The 21,771-nt window shown below is 39.1% G+C and overlaps 1 long non-coding RNA gene across 1 annotated transcript; it reads right to left on the reverse strand.

The window, feature by feature from the left end:
• Positions 1-1,306: 1,306 nt before the first annotated feature.
• Positions 1,307-12,070, reverse strand: LOC136714862 (uncharacterized). Its single transcript, XR_010805062.1, has 4 exons — positions 11,956-12,070; positions 9,156-9,311; positions 4,230-4,378; positions 1,307-3,044 (listed from the first exon to the last, which is right to left on the reverse strand). It is a non-coding gene; the product is annotated as an uncharacterized LOC136714862 (long non-coding RNA).
• Between the last annotated feature and the right edge of the window lie 9,701 nt (positions 12,071-21,771).

The raw sequence follows: 21,771 nt of genomic DNA on the forward strand, positions 1-21,771 counted from the left end.
GTTTGTTGAGATACATATGAATACTCATAACTCACTCTATGCTGACAAAAAACTAAAGTCAAATAATTTGCAAATCTATCTATGTTATCCGGTATGACATTTTTGATACTAGAAATAATGATTTATAATACAAAAGTATACATTATTTTCAGAAATAAACCTTTGAAATATATGCATAACATTATAATGAAGAGCTTTAATTTGTATTTTAAACTGTTTTTTTTTTTTTACCATTTTAAAATCCTTATTCATCACTGACCCATATATATATATATATATATATATATATATGAGTAAATGTCTATAATTTTAATGGTAGGTGTATTTTAACAGTGAGAGACTTATAATGCCTTGCGAATTTCCCTCATTAACATGCAAATCCATTTATAACTTTTTTGAAATGCATTTTTCTGGATTTTTTTGTTGTTATTCTGTCTCTCACTGTTAAAATACAACTACCATTAAAATTATAGACTGATCATTTCTTTGTCAGTGGGCAAACGTACAAAATCAGCAGGGGATCAAATACTTTTTTCCCCTCACTGTGTATATATATATGTATACACAAACCTTTAAGTTGGAGGTATGGCGCCATCGAGGGAACCTCACAAAGAACCTCGACGACATTTAAAAATAATTGAGTGGAGTCATTGGTTAGGCAGAAGACATCAAATGGTGTTCTAGGCAGACTTTTCCATGATGTGAAAAGGTTCAAATTCTGAGTGTTTAACTTATCTTACTTTAAAAGAAGAAAAGAAAAACATTGATCAAACATTTGTGAGGTTTGATTAAAAGTGCAGTGACTCTGACCTACAGAATCTTTTCTGTTTGTTTGTTTTAAATATGAGGACACACCTACACACAAAACTGAATGTATCTAAGAAATACAGCAACATGTAAATCTATATATGCATATTTTTGTTTGTATTTTTTACATTGACAGAAAAGGCCAAGCTGTACATTTCCCTATGGCAAACTAGCCTTTTTATTTTGTAATAAAGCTGTTTACTGTCATTTGTGTTGAGTGTGTTATTACTCTGTATTCAAGCAAATAACACAGGAAGAAGGGTTTATGAAAGTGATACGACCTATAATATTTATGTCACTTTATTTGAATTGCACAAAATCCTTCATAGCAATGTAATGTGAGTGTTATAACTCTTGCAGCACCTTATACCAGTGTTATAATACATGTTAATGTCCTGGTTTATTGAATATACTTAATCTACATACTGAAATGAGTAGCTTACTTCCATTTAAGCAGCACAAAAAAGAGCAGCAAGTAAAAGATTGACATGGTCCTTCATTTGAGCTACAAAGGTATATATTTATTTTAAAATAAGAAAACAGTGACATGATCAAACAATAAGATACAGATGTACATCAATAATCCATTTAGGTCCACAATGAACAGAACACAATATTAATTATGATGAGAACAATATGTACCAAGCTGTGCATACATTTTCTTCAATTGAAATCTACAATTTTCTTTGGTGTCCTATGGCAAGATGTTATGTCCCATGTTTCATAGCAGAGTGTTATAACATTATGTCTTGTATGTATTTATACCTGCATTATGACGCTTTACCCCCAAAATCAGGACGAATCATTTTATGACATGTGGCATGCATGGTTATGTCAAACATTTCATAGGGAATGCTACAATCAGTGTTGTGAATACTTATGTGCCTGTTATGTCAGTTGGAAAATGGTTATGGCTGGTTATGAATGTATTATGGCTGTGTTATGTAGCCTTTATGTAGGCTACATAGAGGGGTGTTCAAATAAAGCGTTACCATGCGTGCACTGCTTCGAAGCACTGGACACATGCTCTCCATAGTGACATCAGCTGCTCAATACATGGTATTGCGACTGTATCGAGTGACTGGAAAGACAATAGTCCTCGGACATCAGCCAGGCAATATACAAATGAACCCATCGTCATCATGTCCACAAATATTCGGTCATTAAACCTGCTTTGTCAGCAAGGTATAAGTAACATTATGTAATAGTTTCTCTGTGATCAATATAAAGACTCAAGACTAGATGATGAATTTAGAGTAGGCAGTCACATTTACCTGATTAATGTCGTATGTTAAGTAGCCACGCCAAATAAATGCAATTAACTATAAGCATAGTCTACATTTCATATAGCCTAGATATAGTCAACAGTTACATGTATTTCCTGTTCATATATTTAGGGATGTGGTTGTGTGATGATCCAAGTGATGCTGATATAGAGTATCGCCTACATTTTGTTTATGACAGATATTGTGCACCTGGGAAAGTGATGGTTTATATAACAGAGGGCAAAGACTATATTGGGAAGTACAGAGAGACATGCTTGTTTAAACCAGAAGTGTCGATACTGCTTCGTGAAGCCTGCTTCGAGTGTCACATCACTAATTGTCGGTGGATATTTTAATGCATTTTATTGATAATGTGCTCTTCTCACACCCAGGGTGCTACAAGTCTAGAAAAAGATAAGAGTTGTGTTGCATCCATGTCTTAATGTCCAGTAAGCAGTTTGTAAGGACTGTATGAGTGACTGTCATATCAGGCTTTGTGGCCATGTAGATTTAGGAATAATTCTGAGGTCATGTGGTTTGTGGGTTTCCAGGGAATGGCATTTAAAAGAGGACATTTTATGATAAATACAGGTTGAAAGCTGCAAGAGACAGATCTTCAAAAATAAATGCAAAATCTATTTTAACATTGGAAAAAGCCTTTCTAGTGAATACATTCAGGGCCTGTAGACAGTCCACACCCCCTTGAGCTTTATTCACATTTTGGTGTGTCAGAGCCTCAGAGTTTCATTAATTCATTTTTTCCACTCATCTACACAACACACTCCGCACTGTTGAGGTGAGAAATTTTTATCATGAAAAAAATCTTAAAAATACAGCCTCCTCCAGCAGCAGCAGCCATCCCTGAGACTGACCTTGAAATAACGGTGCAGGCAGTCCTGGACGGAGCTCTGAAGGAGGAGGTCCAGAGCCCGGTGGGGGGAGGCCTCTGAGGAGACAAGTGCAGCTCCGCTGCTGCAGGAGAGACACAGATGGGGAGACACAGGGGCCACAGTTATTAAACACAGCCCGTGAGGAGTCAAACACATTGACCCCACTGGTCTTCCATCAGCCACTGATTTGTTTCATTTGAAAAAGATCAGACACAAATGGGGGGTTTGTTCTTAAGTTCTGTCCTTCACACCAATTTCATTTTTCAGATCAGTGCTCTTCCTGCAGGTCATTATCTCTGACCACAGCCCTGCCATTGACTGCAAAAAAGCAAAAGTGCCTCAAACTTATGCTCTGACATCGGGAGCAGCCTGGCTGTGAGTGCTGTCCTCTGATCTCTATTGCTGGGGTGTGAGACTGCAGTGGGGAGCCCATCTCCTTCCCTGAGGGAGTGTGGCACTTATTTACCCTGGGGGCTGTCTGGCAGGCTGAAAAGAGCGTGTGCATATTCCCTATTCCACCTTGCACAGTCAGTCCATGATTGTCATACGACGGTGAAATTAGTTTGATTCTATCGATTGATTGATTAGATGGGTTGAATGGCCTCCTCTCATTTGTAAACTTTCTTATATTTTACGTGCACTAAAAGTGACATGACCAATGAAACACGAGAGGAAGACCTGGATTGGTGGAAAAGCTTATCTGCGTGTCTAACCGCAAATAACTGTACAACAAACCAAATAAATATAGACAGACAATATATAACAAGCTATCGCGGAGGAGCTGGGGATGAATGGTGCCTACTGATGTAGCTAGAATTCTCCTAGGAAATGGGTAAGCACAGATAAACAACAAAAAGGAGACTTACATTACTTACAAAGATTTGCAACTTCAAATAAACACACTGAAACATGCTCTCTGCATTTGTGTCTTTATGGTGAGGGTAGTCTGAGTGAAATCTTTATTATTTAATTTTTTACATATTTCTAAATGATGTAAAAGCTCCTGATTTCTTCAGCAGCCCCGTTGTAACCTCAAAACATGTCAGGTGACAGAGCTTTCTGTAGACATGCCTCGCAGCTGAAGCTTCCAGAAATGTCTTAAAATTCACCTATTTTAAAAAGCTTTTAAGGATCTCTGTTAGTTGCAAGTTTTTAAATCCTCATAGGCATTCTTACATGCTTGCTCCCCATTATTGGCTGACCTGCTTGTTTTGTCAGTATGTTTAAATTGCCACTATTGTGCTGCTTGTTGCCTTTGCTAACTCACAGAGTCCCGAAGCTGAAGGTCATGCTATCCGTTCTGCATATCCCCGTCCGTACACACGTCTTGCTTGTGGCTCCTGACAGTCTGCATGGGCTGCACTCGATGGTATCAGTTCAGGTTTGACAATCGTGATTGCAACCATTGCACAGAATCTGATACGCAAAAACAATAAACATTCAAAACAGAAGTTACAAAAAAACATTATGCATATTTAGTGTTGATTGTGTAATCTCTAATATAGGACAGTTCCTAGGACAGACAACAGACAACACATACAAATCAGACAAAAGGCGTCCAGAAATGGCTTGTACCCATTGATCGCATAATAAGCAAGAGTAGTCTGTTCCTGCTCCCTTGTTGTGGGTCCAGGACATGTAAAAGAAAGAAATACTCATACTATAGTTAGAGCATCCATTCTAGGAATAGTCTTGATTGGAAGAGACTGAGTTAATTAATTACATTTGCCATTATATTGTTTGACCTGAGCCCAACATTTACAGCACACCCCTCTATCCTGTCCGTCCACAAACACCGGTAACAGCATTGTGGGCCACTTCAGGTCTTTTCAACCATTTCTACTTGAAATTTTGCTAAAACATCTTATAACAGGATAAATCCTATGAATTGTTTTGGAAGAAACTTCTTTAACTTCATTGGCGAGATGATACCTAACAGAAATCTTAAAAAAACTAAATCAGTTTATATTTTTTTAAATTGCATTCCAGTAAAATGTTGCAGGGGGAATAGAAATACATCATTTCCTAGTTTGTTTAATGTCACATTTCCTATTTAAAATATCCACGTCCTCCAGCAATAAGGATGATGTCTGAACAACAGTCTCTAGCTGGCAAACCTCCTTATATAATCTTAACAGTAATAAAGTCCCTCTGGGAATTGCAACAAAAACTATTGCAAATTAACTGGATTTTTAAATGCATTGAAGAATTCTGAGTAATTAAATAATTATATTTTAATTTAATAATTATGTTTATATATTCATTTCCAAGTCAATTGTACCCGTTTATGAACAGTAGCAAGTTTAACAGGGATTTTATTCACATCAAAATTACATAAGAATTCAATATCACCAACCTTCTGAAAGATAAATCTAGTGAATACATAACTGATCTAGATATTCCTTCATTCTTCCATAATAGAACATGGTCTGATACAGATAAATCCCTTGTTCGTGATGGGTTAGTGAACCCAGGTGCGCAGCGACAAGGCAGATCAGGCTAGCAGGAGGTCAAGGGCCGGTGAACAGTACAGTGTAGGTCATGGGATCAGACAAACAACACTAACTAGGTAATCCAAAGAGCGATGATCAAAACACAGAGCGCTCTACAGAACTAAACATTCAGAAAAGCAAACTCCTAGAGAAGGCAAGACTTCACAGAGAACAAAGGGGTATATATACAGGAAGCAGGTGAAGCAAGGAAATGAGGAACAGGTGTGCTAATGGATTGGGGAACAAGGGGCAATAATTCAATAATGAGGTGAAGAGGAATGAAAGAGACAGGGGAGACATAACACTGGGGAAAACTAAGACCTCTGGTGGTGAAATGTAGACATGACAGGAACCCCCCTCATGCTATATATATCACAAACCAAGAATTACAATTATTATTTTTTTCTATAATGGGCATGAAGTTCAGACTACTTCTTTCTTCCAGATCTTAACATATCTTGGAATTAAAATGTGTAATCACCTTTTAATAGGAATGTCACTGAAAAGCCCAGTAAAGAATTTATGTCTTGAAGCACAGAGGATACAGTATTTATTTAACATGCCCGGCCTGGAAGCTCTCCACCTCAGCAGAGTCTCTCTGAACAACACAATTTAACAGCCTTTTATACAATGCATGACGCATGGTTCTGTGGGCAGGGTCAGTCACATGCTTCCAAGAAGCGTTGCCCCAAGGTCAGGTCGTGGACCTTTGCAAAGAGGTTGTCTTCCTGGTGGAAGTTGAGGGATGCAGAAACCAGATGGCTTCCCTTGATGTACTGGGAGAGGTCCGATCCCACGGTCATCATTAGCAACTGTCAACCAATCATTAACTAAAACACTTCCTGCCAATCTGGGGAACCAATTAACAGACTTTTAACAAACAGCTGTGGACTCTCTCTCCACTATGTGATCATTATATCATTGACAGGAAATTATAACAAATGTACCTTATTGAAATTTGCTCAGTCTGCATACTATTATTAATATAAAACATTATACAGTTTATATAAAGCATACTGGCTCTTCAGTCACAGATGTTGCTTAACTCACAATCTTCTAAGGCAAATCATTCAAATTCTTTAACATTTAACAATAATCCACATACAGAAGAAATCTATTTTGATACTATCAAAAGCCTCCTAAATACTTAAAACCCCAAAACTTGCAGTGTTTTAAACAAACTCATGCTTCTGTGACAAAGGCTTTATACAAATCCACAAACAAAATTAAGCTGTCTTCATGAATGAGGTCACTGTAGTCCAGTGGTTTTCAAACCGGTCCTGGAGTACCCCCTGCCCTGCTGGTTTTTGTTCCAACCGAGGTTTTAATTGCTTAATTGAATCCTTAATTGACCTAAAAAAGCAATATACCATTCAATTAAGTAATTAAGACCTCGTTTGGAACAAAAACCAGCAGAAGGAAGGATCACACCCAAACACTCGAGTAACTGATGTAAAAATTAGGAAAAATTACAAACCATGCCCATTCCAAATATAAACAGTATTAATCTTATATATCCTTAAATGACCGCATTATAAAAGTGTAAGATTTCAAGGTAAAGGAAGATGCTGATGGACATTTCATTGTTAGCAATGTTGTATTTTATGTTAATAATGGCAAAGCTTTTTTTTTTTCTATGATCATTGTTTTCTATCCTGTGGGTCTGCTGTGTACCGTTAAGATACTTTACATCGTGTTGTAATCCTACCATTAAAACACTAATACAAAGTTTTAAAGCTGCAAGGCACATCTACTGGTTTAATTTGAACACGTTGTCACATGACAGCCATGGATTCCGGGATGGAAGTGTTTTAAGTGTTATTCTCACGCGTGTAAACCAGCCTTTCTGGCACTTTCCTGCAAAAAACACTAGACCACTGCAAAAACTGTACTAGAGCTGATTTGTGAGCAAGTTAGTGGTTAAAACACACAAGTCAACTCTGCCATAGACGCCATCAACACTGAAAATACATTCACTTTGTAGGGTGGTACAGAAAGATGCACTTCAGCCAATCTTGCAAGGACAGGTAGTCGATACTGGTTCATTTTCCACCACAACAACAGGCTTTTCTTTCGTTTCATTATAGTTACACCAAAATGTCTTCAACCTCAGTGGGGTAGGAGCGGGTGCTGCATGCAGTTATTATATTAATTGTTACGTTAATAAGTGGGCATTATTACTTATTCTGGTCATATTATTTCATACAAATACACAGCGCAAGGAAATGTTTAAAACACATTTATTCATACTTTTAAATATTTAGAATTGGGAAGCATGGACAGAGAGATTCTAGAGTCTGTAGGGGCCCTAGGCAGAATATTTAGCCTCTATGGTCACAGAGGAGTTGGAGTGCCTGAATAGCAGCTTACAGAAGAGAACAGCTGCAGTGGCTGGAATGCTTGCTGCAGTTGAGTGTGTGAAGAACACATTACAGGCAAAGAGGTCAGAGGATACATTTAAACAGATATATGACAGAGCAACAGAGGTGATTGGAAAGTTCAATTTACAATCAATTCAGATGCCTCACATCTGGAATCCATCTAAGCACTTCACTGGAAATGCTGCTTCTTATTCTCCCACATCTTCTCAGGAATACTACCAGGCTGAGTTTTATAAGATGCTTGACACTGTGGATGTGCAGCTGAATGAGCGCTTCAATCAGGCCTGCCTATAAGAGCTTGACAAACTTGCAAGGATTCTCCTCTCAGGAGAGGTTAATACTGTGGTGGACCAGTACCCAGAGCTGAACAAGAGATTGATTGATGTGCAGTTGTCCATGTTACAAATTCACCACCAGTATAGCACAAGTACTGAAGCTGCAACTATCCTCAGAGACCAGCTGCCTGAGGTCCGTGGTCTTTTCAGCCCAGTAGAAGCACTTGTTAGACTTCTTTTGGTTGTCCCTGCTTCCTCTGAAGCAGAGAGGAGTTTCAGTGCTTTAAGAAGGCTTAAGTCCTGGCTCCGAAGTACAATGAAGCAAAGCCACTTAAACCATGCAGCAGTCTGTCATGTCCATCAGGACAAGTTGGATGGATTGGACAGAAAAACTATTTGCCAGCAGTTTGTCTCTACAAATGAACGAAGAAAACTGGCGTTTGGAGCTTTCAATTAATAAAGAAAAATGTTAGGATGTAAGAAAATGAAGAGAAGGAAAGAAAAGTTGATAAAAGAAGGGTGACAGATAAAGAACAAAAAGGAGGAAGAGAAAATTAGGAGTGGGAAATTAGGGTTAAAGAAAAAATTATGGTGATGGATGAGAAGATAGCTTAAGGATTGAAATATTTTTTCTTTTGGGAGGAGAGGTCTGCATATAGTGTAGGCTAAATAATTGTATTTTATTGTATATTCATTTTTATAATTATTTTAAAGAAAGTATTTGAATAAAGGTCATCAAAAGTAAGTTATTGTACTTTGATTTAGTAATGTATCAAAATTACTGAATGTAGCATATGAACCTGGTTTTTAAATATACACAAACATATTGATATCTTACATTTACTTTTGGGCTATTTTATACATGTTATAATAATGTAGGCCTATAGTACTATTACCTTTTATATCTAGAAATAAATACCTGACCTAAAGGTATTACCTGCAGAAAAATATTTGTCCCCCTCACATTTGAATTCAAACCTACACCCCTGATTAAAATGCCAACAAATTACAAACTACATCTTTCATAGTTGTTTTGCAAAGTTACCTCTGTATGAATTCCAGCGTTGATGCCAGTTCTGCAGGGCACTTGATGTTGAAGATTGATGTAGTAGGATGCCATCATCACAGTGAAAACTGTTTTCCTTCACAACAATCCTGTCAATGCTTAGCATGAAGCATGTCGCTGTCAACAGAGAGACTCCTGAGATGATAAGAATAAGAATAATTAATATTCTGCATGAACGGTCATGTTCATTTCTTAAGGAACATTTTGAACAGCAGAATATGTATATGACACCTCAGATGATACAGAATGTTAAATAACTCAACACAAAACATTATGCGATTATTATGTGAGACTGGAAGACTTGGTGAAGGTATTTCATCTCCTAAACAAGTGTCACTGGCCTCAAGAAACATCAGCCCGTCATCTTTGTGAAAGTATGCAAGGATAAGTAATATTGTCCCTGGAACTTCTGGAACTTGATTTTCACTGCTTTTTCAGCATTTTCCAGTAGTGCGTTTACTTCAGTTACCTTTTTATTTTTTCCATTACCAATTATTCTAATGTAGGCAATAAGTCTCTTCCCTTTAGATGACAATGTCTCTGTCAGAGTGTCTTCAAAATGTTTCCCCATAAGTTCCTTGAAATGAATAAGCATGCCTGTCATCTCAAATAGAAAGGGTCAATCTCTCAACTGGGTTTCAACTGGCATGCATCACAAGAAATCCCTTCCCTGGGAATAATAGGTGTAACAGTCCTTCATAGTTGCACTTCTGTGGTGTACTGCTTGAAGAAGAGGAGCTTTATAAATCTCTCTTCGTCAGTGGAGCTGAATGAACAAGGGAGTCAAAGAGTCACCGTTACAATTTAAGAAATAGGCCAAATATTAATAAACAAAATATACATGTTTGTACGTATGTAGGATTACTACAATTTACACAGGGGGATACATGTAGTCACTTCAAAACTTTTAAATAAACCTAAAGTGCATTTACAGATTGGTCTTTGAACAATTCATTGTTATATACTAAAACATTACAACAAGAATAATCATGTTGGCTATAAACCACAACAGAAAACACTGATATCAGGGGGGGAGGGACAACTAACTGATGAGTAGCTTAATTTAGACATTACACAAAACAAAATGCAAAACAGACAAGGAAAGGTTTAGGCAAGGGCAGATAACACATTTGTTGTCTTAAAAGCATACTGTACTTATTCTTTCCTTTCAGTGCAGGTAAAATAATTTGTAGGATGAATGCTGAAATATACAATTCCACTTAGAATGCAACAATCAAAAATGTCAAATTACATAAAACAAAAGGGGACATACTGACATGTCACAGTAAAGCTGGATATCAGTTTTCTGGTTTAAGAACCGTGAGCAGATCCTCCTCTTCTATGAATTTCAAATCTTCAGCAGTATCTACACCCAAGGTCATAATGGTGTTTACTGAATTGAATTCTTAATTTCTCAGGTTTGGCAACACTGACTGGATACAACTCAGCAATGTATGAGTTTCTTCCCTGACATTTTCCATGCCTTTTCATAGAAGAAAGAATACACCTAGATTTAGTCAATTGTTTACAGCTAATTATGAAACTACTATCACTTAATCTAGTCAATTTAAGCAATGGCTAATCACTTAACCAGGCTCTTAACTGGGGGGGGGCTTAAACTGAAACTGGAGTGTTTTTTTAAAGAAATTACTTGAAACCCACAAGTTGTGAAAGCTGGTAATGGATAAAAGCCACTAAGGAAATTAACATGCATGGTATAGTTACCATTTGTAACTCACAATCCTAGAAACCTCAATATCTGAAACTGACTTGTCATTTTTCAGTGCAAATTACAATGTCTGTTGTAAACAGACAGGTTTTTAAGTACAATTCTGGCACATTTTGTGGCAACACACCTAACTGGCTTTCCAACATGCTTTCACCTGGAGTGTCTTCCGCATTCAGAGCATCAGTCACGGCTACCATCCAGCGCTTCCACTTTCCCCACTAGATGTCGCCATCACGCTGCCTTAGCAGTCACTTCTCCCAGCTCTTCAATCATTCAATTATCATTCCTGCAACCCTTGCACTTGTTCAGTCACCCTCTGCACCTCCCATCCCGGTTCTCAGCTCCACATATAAACCCTCCACTCACTCCCAGCCACTGTGAAGTTTTGTACTACATTGCTGAGCTTTACTGACTGGGCCTTGATTAGTGCCGTGTTCCCTGGATTCCTTGCCTGTGGCCACGGCCCGTCTTTGCCTGGCCCTTGATCCGCTGCCCCGCGGTACTACACCGGTTCTGAGGACGGAGCCAACATTGTGACTGACTAAGAAAACCGGTTGAGTTTTTTCTATTTAGTCTGTGATAATAATAAGAACAACCATGCATTCTTAACCAAATATATGCTAAAGAAACTGAACAGAAATGGGTCCCGAACAGTGTTCCCAGACCGGACTTACTGGGGAGCAGAAGTCTAACCTGAACGCTAGTGAACAACCGGGTCGCCAACCCCGAGAGGCGCAGCAGCGTTGAATGTCTTGCTGGGTTCATCCACAGGACAGAAAAATCAATGCCACTCACCCGGCGAAAACCAAACGACAGTCATTGTGGAGCCCCTTGGTACCGTGGACCCAACCACTAACGCACAAGTTGTATCTCTCCATGTGTGTGCATGCGTGTGTTTGTTTCCTTGAGTAGACGGATGTCTGGAGTACAGGGCAGTCGCTTGTATCTACCGCCTCGATAGCAGGCAAGTCTTTCAATTCAAGTGGAAAATCGCTCCTCTTCATAACCTAAGGATCACGCCCAACATTTGTTGTGATTTTCTGTTCATACCTTTCTCTCGCAATAGCGTCTAAACTAGTACAGGACGGACTGTCCTTCATCTCGTCCATTTTGCTTTTCACTCCCGGCCTCCTTCTGAATTTCGCGCGTCATCAGAATCACGTGACTGCACACACGCGCTCCCTAAGCGCAGCGACACAAAATGGCGTCCAGGAGCGGGTGGCAGCAGCGGCGTAGGCAGCTTGAGAGTGTGGTGCGTCAGAAGCACAAAGTAGTTCCTTTGTTAATTCTACTTTTTCTACTTAATTCAATTTTTTTAAATGTTCGCTTATATAATAGCTGGCACACATACGCGTGTGTGTAATATATATATATATATATATATATATATAATAGTGTGTGTGCTGTGAGAATACCAGAGCAACCATCTACTATTGATCTCGCTTGTAGCGCATGGATATCACATCTGAAAGTATGCTCCGGACCTATTGTTAACAAAAGAGAGTTGGCTAAGGAGGGTAATCCGTGCCAACATTAAACTATAAATAAATGTAATAGGAAATACATCAATAAATACGAAATGAATAAATAAATGCAGTTAAAAATTAAATCGAATATTTATAGATTTAATATCGTATTTTATTATTTTATTAATTTCGTGATTTATGTATTTACATCCTGTTTTAATTTTGGCACGGGTTACCCTCCATAGTAAGGGCAGTAGTTAAGTTACTCTTCAAAGGAAAATAAAAAGTAATGTTTAAGTATAGCTTTACCGTAAAGCAAAGGTAAAATACAATTAAAAAAAAAAACGTTTAAGTTGTTACCATAACTTTACAACAGAACAGTATTTTTGCAGTCAGATTACATTTTTAAAGGTTTCAATTCAATTCAGGGGAATGGCAGTTCTACAAAATGGTTCTGTACATTAAAAACAATTATGGATAATATTTGTAAAACTACATACATTTTGTTTTTTAATAGTAAATGTCCAGGTTATTCAGTGGATTTTAACCATATTTTAAAATGCGTATATATATTAACATTGGAACAATATAGTTAATTATATATTTTTAGAGTTTTATTTTTATTTTTTTACAGTGTAGATGGACATCATTTCACAACATTTCAGAATATTTAAGACTTAAAACATACGTTATAGTTAATATGACTAGCATATGCCCCAAAAATACTGGGCACTCCACACTACACACTATACCAGAGACACGATGGCCTCGACTCACAAATCATAAGAGATCTCTTAGTGAGTGAGGATTGGAGTTCCTCTCAGACCACTGTCACACTATTTTGTTTTTAGAAACTAAAGGAAACCGAGATTTTCCAACCCTGAAACCAAAATGCTTATAAGAAACCACACAGCAGACACTTTCACCCAGAGTGACTGGTTGCAACTAGGTGGTGAACTGTACATTAACAGCTAATGCTGCAAAGTCAGTTTTCAATCAATGGGAGGGATGAGGGACAAGGAGGAGAGAAAACGAACTCAAGACGACACGCAGGGAGCACCTGGTAGAGTCGAGAGAGAACCTGTTCTGTGAGCCTCCTATTAAAGTCTTCTCCTGAATCACAGGACAATACAATCAGCTGGTAGGATCCAGCACAGAGAAGCAGGTGTGCGGTTCAAGGAATACAAATATTGTGTCGACTGCAGACTGCCACACAGTCCCTGCTTCTCACTCCTAGGAGGGTTTTTGATCGATGGTTACAATTATTGGCACTAATTTCTAGTTGAACTGCAGCAAATGAAATGCATAATAACCTGCATTTTCTCAGAAGAAATCAACTATTCTTGTTTTGTGTTAATAACTTATTTTTTCTTTTATACATGTGTAGAGCCAGAAATCAATCCATCTCTTGTATTGACTGCACCATTATAGTAATGTCTTGTTCTTGCTGTTATGATTGTTTATTCATAATGTAAATGATGATTAATTTGATTATGAAAAGTAAATGCATGTCAAATGTCTTGTGATGTAATTAGTTCCTCCTAAAGATGTTTACTGCTCACATAGTATCTAATTTCCTGTTACTAGTTTTTCTCTGCATTTCCTCAAAACCCTGACGATCGTTGGTTTATTAAATGATTCTAAATCGGAGCTACTGAGTGTGTTGCTGGTTTTTTCTTCCCTACGTGTGTCTCGCTGGCCTGCACCTCACTAATCCAGGTGTGTGTCTGTTTTCTGTTTTTACGAGTGTCTGAAGGTTAACAGAAGTTCTCCTCCTCCTCCTCGGTGAGTCAGGACTGGTATATTTTCTGACACGTATGCGCTGCTGAAATTCCTGACATCCTTGTGCCCTCTGATGGTAGGGATGAAAGGAGGCTTCACCTTCCTTTCCAGCAGCCCATTCCAATCCACTCTCTGAAACAAGACAGAAGAATGAAAGGACGGTCATGATAAGGTGGTGCCACCTTCATGTAAACGGATGTTGTGCCCCAACTTACCGAGAAGTAGGGATGCTTCTTCACTTCTGCAGCATCCCCTTCACCTGACCCAAGGCGCTCGGCTGGAGTTTTATTCAGAAGCTGCACATGATCCAGAACAAGAAGGAGAGAGAACGTTATTTTCCATTAATGTACTTCAAGTTGAAACGATGTTAAAAATAAGTTCCCGTAGTTGAAAGTAAAGTTGAGTGAGTTTGCGTTGTGGTTCGGAACCTCACTCCACTGCTACACAGTCACTGGGTATTGCTCCAATTCCATAACATTGACATTAACATTTAAGATACAGAGAGACAAACTGGAGGCAAGAACTTAAAGAACAACCCTGGCATACAGACCTCTTTCATTATGGAGGCGGCCTTTGAAGAGACGAACCAAGGATATCGCACTTCAGCCTCAACAATATTGCGAAACAACTGCTCTCCATCGTCACCGCGGAAAGGAGGCTACGGGCACAAGGAGAGAGGGATGAGAGCACATTAAAGGGATACTCCAGACCAGACCTTTGAATATTCACATTCTGAGCCCAGGAATGCAAAAACCATACAGACACAAATATTGTATACTGCGCAACAAAATGGTAAATTCACACCTTAGACATGTCTTATTCATCGCTGCAATAACCGGAATCCTACCGAGAACCTAACCTGGTTAACAAAATGTCCTGAAGGGGTTGCCATCGTAACCTGGCAATAAAGGCATGTGCTTCCGGTTCTGTATGCAGGAGAGATCTATTTTTGGAACTATAAGATCTGATTTCAAATAGTCTAATTAAGTCATCAAGGCTTATGAATCCTAACTGGCCCTCGGTGGTATAGATTTAACTTTGCTTTGGTGACATTCAATGAAATGGTTTTAACCGTAATGGATCCACGAGAGGATTACGCTCTTACTTCAACAGTGGCCCTCTGCTCTCACTTTAATACTGCATTACCTTGTATTTTTCGAGGCACTTGTAGGAATTAATTGGCAATCCTCTTTTCATACATGACGCTGAGGCGAGACAAAAGACAGACAGCGTGTGAATATACATTTAGAAACAGCACTGGTCAATAATTCTGCAGCTGCAACAAAGTGCCGACTTTACTGCAGAGTAAGGAAGTAAAAAAGTCAAAGAAGACCTTGCTAATGCAGTGCATTGGTGTATTCCATAAAAACACATGACTAGATTTATCCATCTTTGCTCTGCTTACAAATCTCTCTACATCACCAAGGATTACGATATCTCCTTTTTTCAGCGCCTTGTTGGCCACATTTTCGGATCTGTCTTTGTCCTCAGCCAGCAGCACCTATTAGAGCAACACAGAATCAAGATGGTCAAACTCCACTCTCAACCTTAGGATCTACATTCACAACACAAGCATTTAGTAACACATCCTTCCTAATGCTGCTTTTGTTAAAGGTTAAAAAGTGCAAGTAATTTCAAAATTGTCCACAGAGATTTCTTAGGAAACTAGTGTTGTGCAAATATTTATTCTCCACATTTCCTATTAAATTACTGATCGTTGGTTCTGCCCCACATTATATCCATGATGACTCTGATTACTGGGATTTACCTTCCCAAAAGTGCCATTCCCCAGCACAGCAACAGATTTATAGTCCTTGACACCAGAACCCAGAAGCCGCTGCCCCCTGCAGAAGAGAGAGGGGGGAGAATAGTCAGTTGCAAAAATGAATGTCTCACCCAAGATTTGACGGTACATGGCCCGTCCATCGTCCCTTTGATACGGTGCAGTTGTCCTGTCCCCTTAGCAGAAAAACACCCCCAAAGCATAATGTTTCCACCTCCATGTTTGACGGTGGGGATGGTGTTCTTGGGGTCATTCCTCCTCCTCCAAACACGGTGAGTTGAGTTGATGCCAAAGAGCTCGTTTTTGGTCTCATCTGACCACAACACTTTCACCCAGTTCTCCTCTGAATCATTCAGATGTTCATTGGCAAACTTCAGACGGGCCTGTACATGTGCTTTCTTGAGCGGGGGGACCTTGCGGGCGCTGCAGGATTTCAGTCCTTCACGGTGTAGTGTGTTACCAATTGTTTTCTTGGTGACTATGGTCCCAGCTGCCTTGAGATCATTAACAAGATCCTCCCGTGTAGTTCTGGGCTGATTCCTCACCATTCTCATGATCACTGAAACTCCACGAGGCGAGATCTTGCATGGAGCCCCAGACCGAGGGAGACTGACAGTTATTTTGTATTTCTTCCATTTGCGAATAATCGCACCAACTGTTGTCACCTTCTCACCAAGCTGCTTGGCGATGGTCTTGTAGCCCATTCCAGCCTTGTGTAGGTCTACAATCTTGTCCCTGACATCCTTGGACAGCTCTTTGTTCTTGGCCATGGTGGAGAGTTTGGAATCTGATTGATTGATTGCTTCTGTGGACAGGTGTCTTTTATACAGGTAACGAGCTGAGATTAGGAGCACTCTCTTAAAGGGAGTGCTCCTAATCTCAGCTCGTTACCTGTATAAAAGACATCTGGGAGACAGAAATCTTGCTGATTGATAGGGGATCAAATACTTATTTCCCTCATTAACATACAAATCAATTTATAACTTTTTTGAAATGCGTTTTTGTGGATTTTTTTGTTGTTATTCTGTCTCTCACTGTTAAAATACACCTACCATTAAAATTATAGACTGATCATTTCTTTGTCAGTGGGCAAACATACAAAATCAGCAGGGGCTCAAATACTTTTTTCCCTCACTTATATATATAAGTGTTATATATATATATAATTTATAATAACCATTCATTGTTTTAAACTCATGATTGCTATTGTTAAGGTACAGTGTATCAGGCACCCCAGTGAATGCTTCCAGTAACGGATGAGACCTTCCTGCAGGAGACGAGCGCTCGGGAAGGAAAACTTCACAGACACTGAAGTCTGTTCGTTTATCTTCGTTTATTGAAAGTTTCACACAGCCTTTTATACATTTACAAGCAGTATTTCAAAGGAGTTTGGGGGCACTCCCGAAACTGGATATCTTCTTGGCATATGTCCGGGGCAGTTCCGAGACATGGGAAGCGATAATTAATAAGGTATTCTTTATAATTAGTTTAAGCAGGGAGGCGTTGATATCAAAGACACAGGAAACAAAATTTCATAAGGTTTTCTTTGTAATTAGTTCAGTTATGGAAGCGCTGGTACCAAGGACACACTGTACTAATAAGAACGTATTAATACATAATTTTGGTTCGTTACCCAAGGAATTTCCACGTCAGCAGAAATTGTTTCTGTCTGCCACACAGATAAGTCTGAGCAGAGAAATCATAATGTGAGCAGAGAAATCCTAATAAAAATAAGTTTTAACTAGTACCTTTCTGGAAAGTTTCTTATATTTTCTAACAGTTATACAGTGGGTATATACAGTACATAGGGGGCAATTTTACCCCAACAGCTATTAAGTGGTAGGTTGATTAGATAATCATCTTACTTCAAAACCAGATTTAATATTCTTGTACCTCCACTAGCTCTTGTGGGCAGGGCTTTGACCAGTTCTTCCCAAGATGCATCATCATGAACCAGAGTTAAATGTTTGATTATGCTACCAACACTATGGAATTGAACTATCCCATCCATGGACTGCTCTTCAACAACCTCTCTCAGGAAGAGTGAAGCAGCCTGTCTCAGCCGAGTTATTCTGTTATACTGTAGCTCAATGGAAAACATGGAAATAATAATACAGCGTTACATGACTCATACAACCTTGCAGATCAGTACACATGCACACACACAAAATACATAAATAAAACAGAAAATGTGTTAATAAATCTATGTTCTTTTTATAATTGTTATAATTTATTTTAAAAAATTGATTAACATGGGGAAACATGCACAGGCAACATGTATGTGGAATAGATTACTGGATGTAGTTTCATACACATAACAACAAGTGTAGCTTTTGAATATTAATGTGCTAGAGATGATTACCCATATATTAATACACTCAAATTGGCAATTATTTAATTTACAGGACATTTGTTTACCCAGCTGGCCAGGATTTAAGTGCAATTGTTTTCAACACTGGTCCCCTCTTTCCAAAGGATTTTATTTGTCACCTTAAAATTATCAATTTGTAAAGATTTATTTAGCAGTTGTGTTGGTGAATTATGTAATTTAAAGGTAATTTGGTATAAACATCTAAACACTTTTCAGCTCCCAGGGACCAGAGCTTCCACTGTCATATCACTTGCTAAATTGATTAATAACTAACTTATTACAAACTACATTTATTCTAGTGTTTAGACATTCGTGATTTAGAGTGACCTGTACAATTAGCTGGATCAGGGCTGTTTTAGCATCTCTGTAGGTTTATCGGAGAAATACGTAAGTGTGATAATGTCTGTGAAAAAAACAAACAAACAAAAAACCATGGTAGTAGCTTAGTAGTATGTTGGATATACACTCACCTAAAGGATTATTAGGAACACCATACTAATACTGTGTTTGACCCCCTTTCACCTTCAGAACTGCCTTAATTCTACGTGGCCTTGATTCAACAAGGTGCTGAAAGCATTCTTTAGAAATGTTGGCCCATATTGATAGGATAGCATCTTGCAGTTGATGGAGATTTGTGGGATGCACATCCAGGGCACGAAGCTCCCGTTCCACCACATCCCAAAGATGCTCTATTGGGTTGAGATCTGGTGACTGTGGGGGCCAGTTTAGTACAGTGAACTCATTGTCATGTTCAAGAAACCAATTTGAAATGATTCGACCTTTGTGACATGGTGCATTATCCTGCTGGAAGTAGCCATCAGAGGATGGGTACATGGTGGTCATAAAGGGATGGACATGGTCAGAAACAATGCTCAGGTAGGCCGTGGCATTTAAACTATGCCCAATTGGCACTAAGGGGCCTAAAGTGTGCCAAGAAAACATCCCCCACACCATTACACCACCACCACCAGCCTGCACAGTGGTAACAAGGCATGATGGATCCATGTTCTCATTCTGTTTACGCCAAATTCTGACTCTACCATCTGAATGTCTCAACAGAAATCGAGACTCATCAGACCAGGCAACATTTTTCCAGTCTTCAACTGTCCAATTTTGGTGAGCTTGTGCAAATTGTAGCCTCTTTTTCCTATTTGTAGTGGAGATGAGTGGTACCCGGTGGGGTCTTCTGCTGTTGTAGCCCATCCGCCTCAAGGTTGTACGTGTTGTGGCTTCACAAATGCTTTGCTGCATACCTCGGTTGTAACGAGTGGTTATTTCAGTCAAAGTTGCTCTTCTATCAGCTTGAATCAGTCGGCCCATTCTCCTCTGACCTCTAGCATCAACAAGGCATTTTCGCCTACATGACTGCCGCATACTGGATGTTTTTCCCTTTTCACACCATTCTTTGTAAACCCTAGAAATGGTTGTGCGTGAAAATCCCAGTAACTGAGCAGATTGTGAAATACTCAGACCGGCCCGTCTGGCACCAACAACCATGCCACGCTCCAAATTGCTTAAATCACCTTTCTTTCCCATTCAGACATTCAGTTTGGAGTTCAGGAGATTGTCTTGACCAGGACCACACCCCTAAATGCATTGAAGCAACTGCCATGTGATTGGTTGGTTCGATAATTGCATTAATGAGAAATTGAACAGGTGTTCCTAATAATCCTTTAGGTGAGTGTACATGCTAATCTTATGGCTGGTGTTTACTATGTTCTGTTTAAGACTTTGTCCATTGCCTTTGCAGGAGTTATATATTCTATGTAGGGTGTTTTGTAATCTCCTAGGTACATCTTATTATCCTCCACTTATGATTTAGATATAGATACATCCGTCTCAGTGTTAATTGATTTCAATATTACAATAATGCTTTAAGGACTTACAATCATGCTTCCTGACACATCCAGCACCAAGCACATTTCTCTCTGTCCCTTCTGTAACACTGTGAACTGGGGTGCAGGAGGAGGGGTGACCAAAACACCAGAGTTCCTGAAGTCCTCAGAGCTGCCAATCACACTCCATACACTTCTGTAGTTGCACATTCTGTTCTGCATGTTCTGGGCTTCCGTGTTATGTCTTTTGTCATTACAGAATCCAGTTATCTATAAAATACAAGCATTAGTGTACCTGCAATTTCTATTCACGTCTGTGCTAAAATTTCAAATTGTACACCGGAGCATACAGCTTTGAAAGTTGTCCAATTCGTTAGTTGTTGGGCATCTCTACTCGACTGACTGGGAATGATAGAGAACACTGAGCTATACTACCCAAAGAGGAAGTAATAAATGTTAATTGAAAACAAGGAATGATATTGGACAGATATTTTGTTTCTTGAGGACTTGTCAAATATCACACATGTAGATTGGTATGAGAACATTTAAAACTTAGTTTTACTACTTACAGCAGGCAGGCTCTTGATTATTTTCTGGGAAAAACTGGCAGATTGCATTGGGTAACCAGTAGCTGGGTCAATGGAGCACTGCCGCACAGAATTGCCACAGGGGACACCTATGGTGCTTTTGAGATCTTTGAAACACCTGAAAAAATGTGCAATTTTTAAATATGAATTTCATATTTTAAATGGTAATTTATATGAATACCATAATAATTAAGAGCAAAACCATATCGAAAGCAAATCAATTATAAGTTAGTCATGTTTTGAGTATCAAATTACTTACTATATTGGTTATTGTCACGATTACCCTTGGGGGCACGGGAACAGGGGATCCCAGTGCAGTGCTGGATCGCGGGATGGTCGGACAGGCGTGGGTTGGGTACCAGCAAAGCAAGGCAAACAAGGGCTGAGCGAAGACGAGGTTGTGGTAACAGGCGTTGGTCGTGGGATCAGGCGTACAGACAGGCAAAGGCAAGACGGAGTCGTGGTCGGGAAGACAGGCAGGAAGTCAAGGGAACATGGGAAATCCAAGGCACAAAGAGGACAGGGATACGTGACCAAGACTGGAACAGGCACTGGGACAAGGCTAGGGATTGCAGTTGGAACTGACAACACTTCGCCCCGACGGAGGGAAGTGAGGGGATTATAAGGGAAGCAGGAACCAGGCTTGGGATGTGCAGGGCGAATGGGAACAGCGGGATAGAACAGGAGTGCACATGGGTGACCGGAATGTTAATAGACAGAGTGACGAGAGCAGGGAGAAGGCAGGGAAATGGCGGCCCCTAGTGGGGATAGAGGGGGAGCGCTAGGGGACCATGACAGCTATAGACTTATATAACTATTGCAATATTATGATGAATAGGAATGTAGTGTAATTAAAGTGTAATACTGTAATACAAATGTGTATGTTTCATTAATATATATATATAAACACAATCATTATTATGTATACATACAGTACATTAAACTATAATGTATTGAAGCTTTAACTAAAATAGTTTAAAAATACCTTGTTGCTTCTCTTTTGATATGTAAAATGGCATTTGCTGGTTGTATTCATCATAGA

The sequence above is a fragment of the Amia ocellicauda genome, chromosome 19 (genome assembly GCF_036373705.1).
Source record: "Amia ocellicauda isolate fAmiCal2 chromosome 19, fAmiCal2.hap1, whole genome shotgun sequence".
In the NCBI taxonomy this organism is placed as follows: domain Eukaryota; kingdom Metazoa; phylum Chordata; class Actinopteri; order Amiiformes; family Amiidae; genus Amia; species Amia ocellicauda.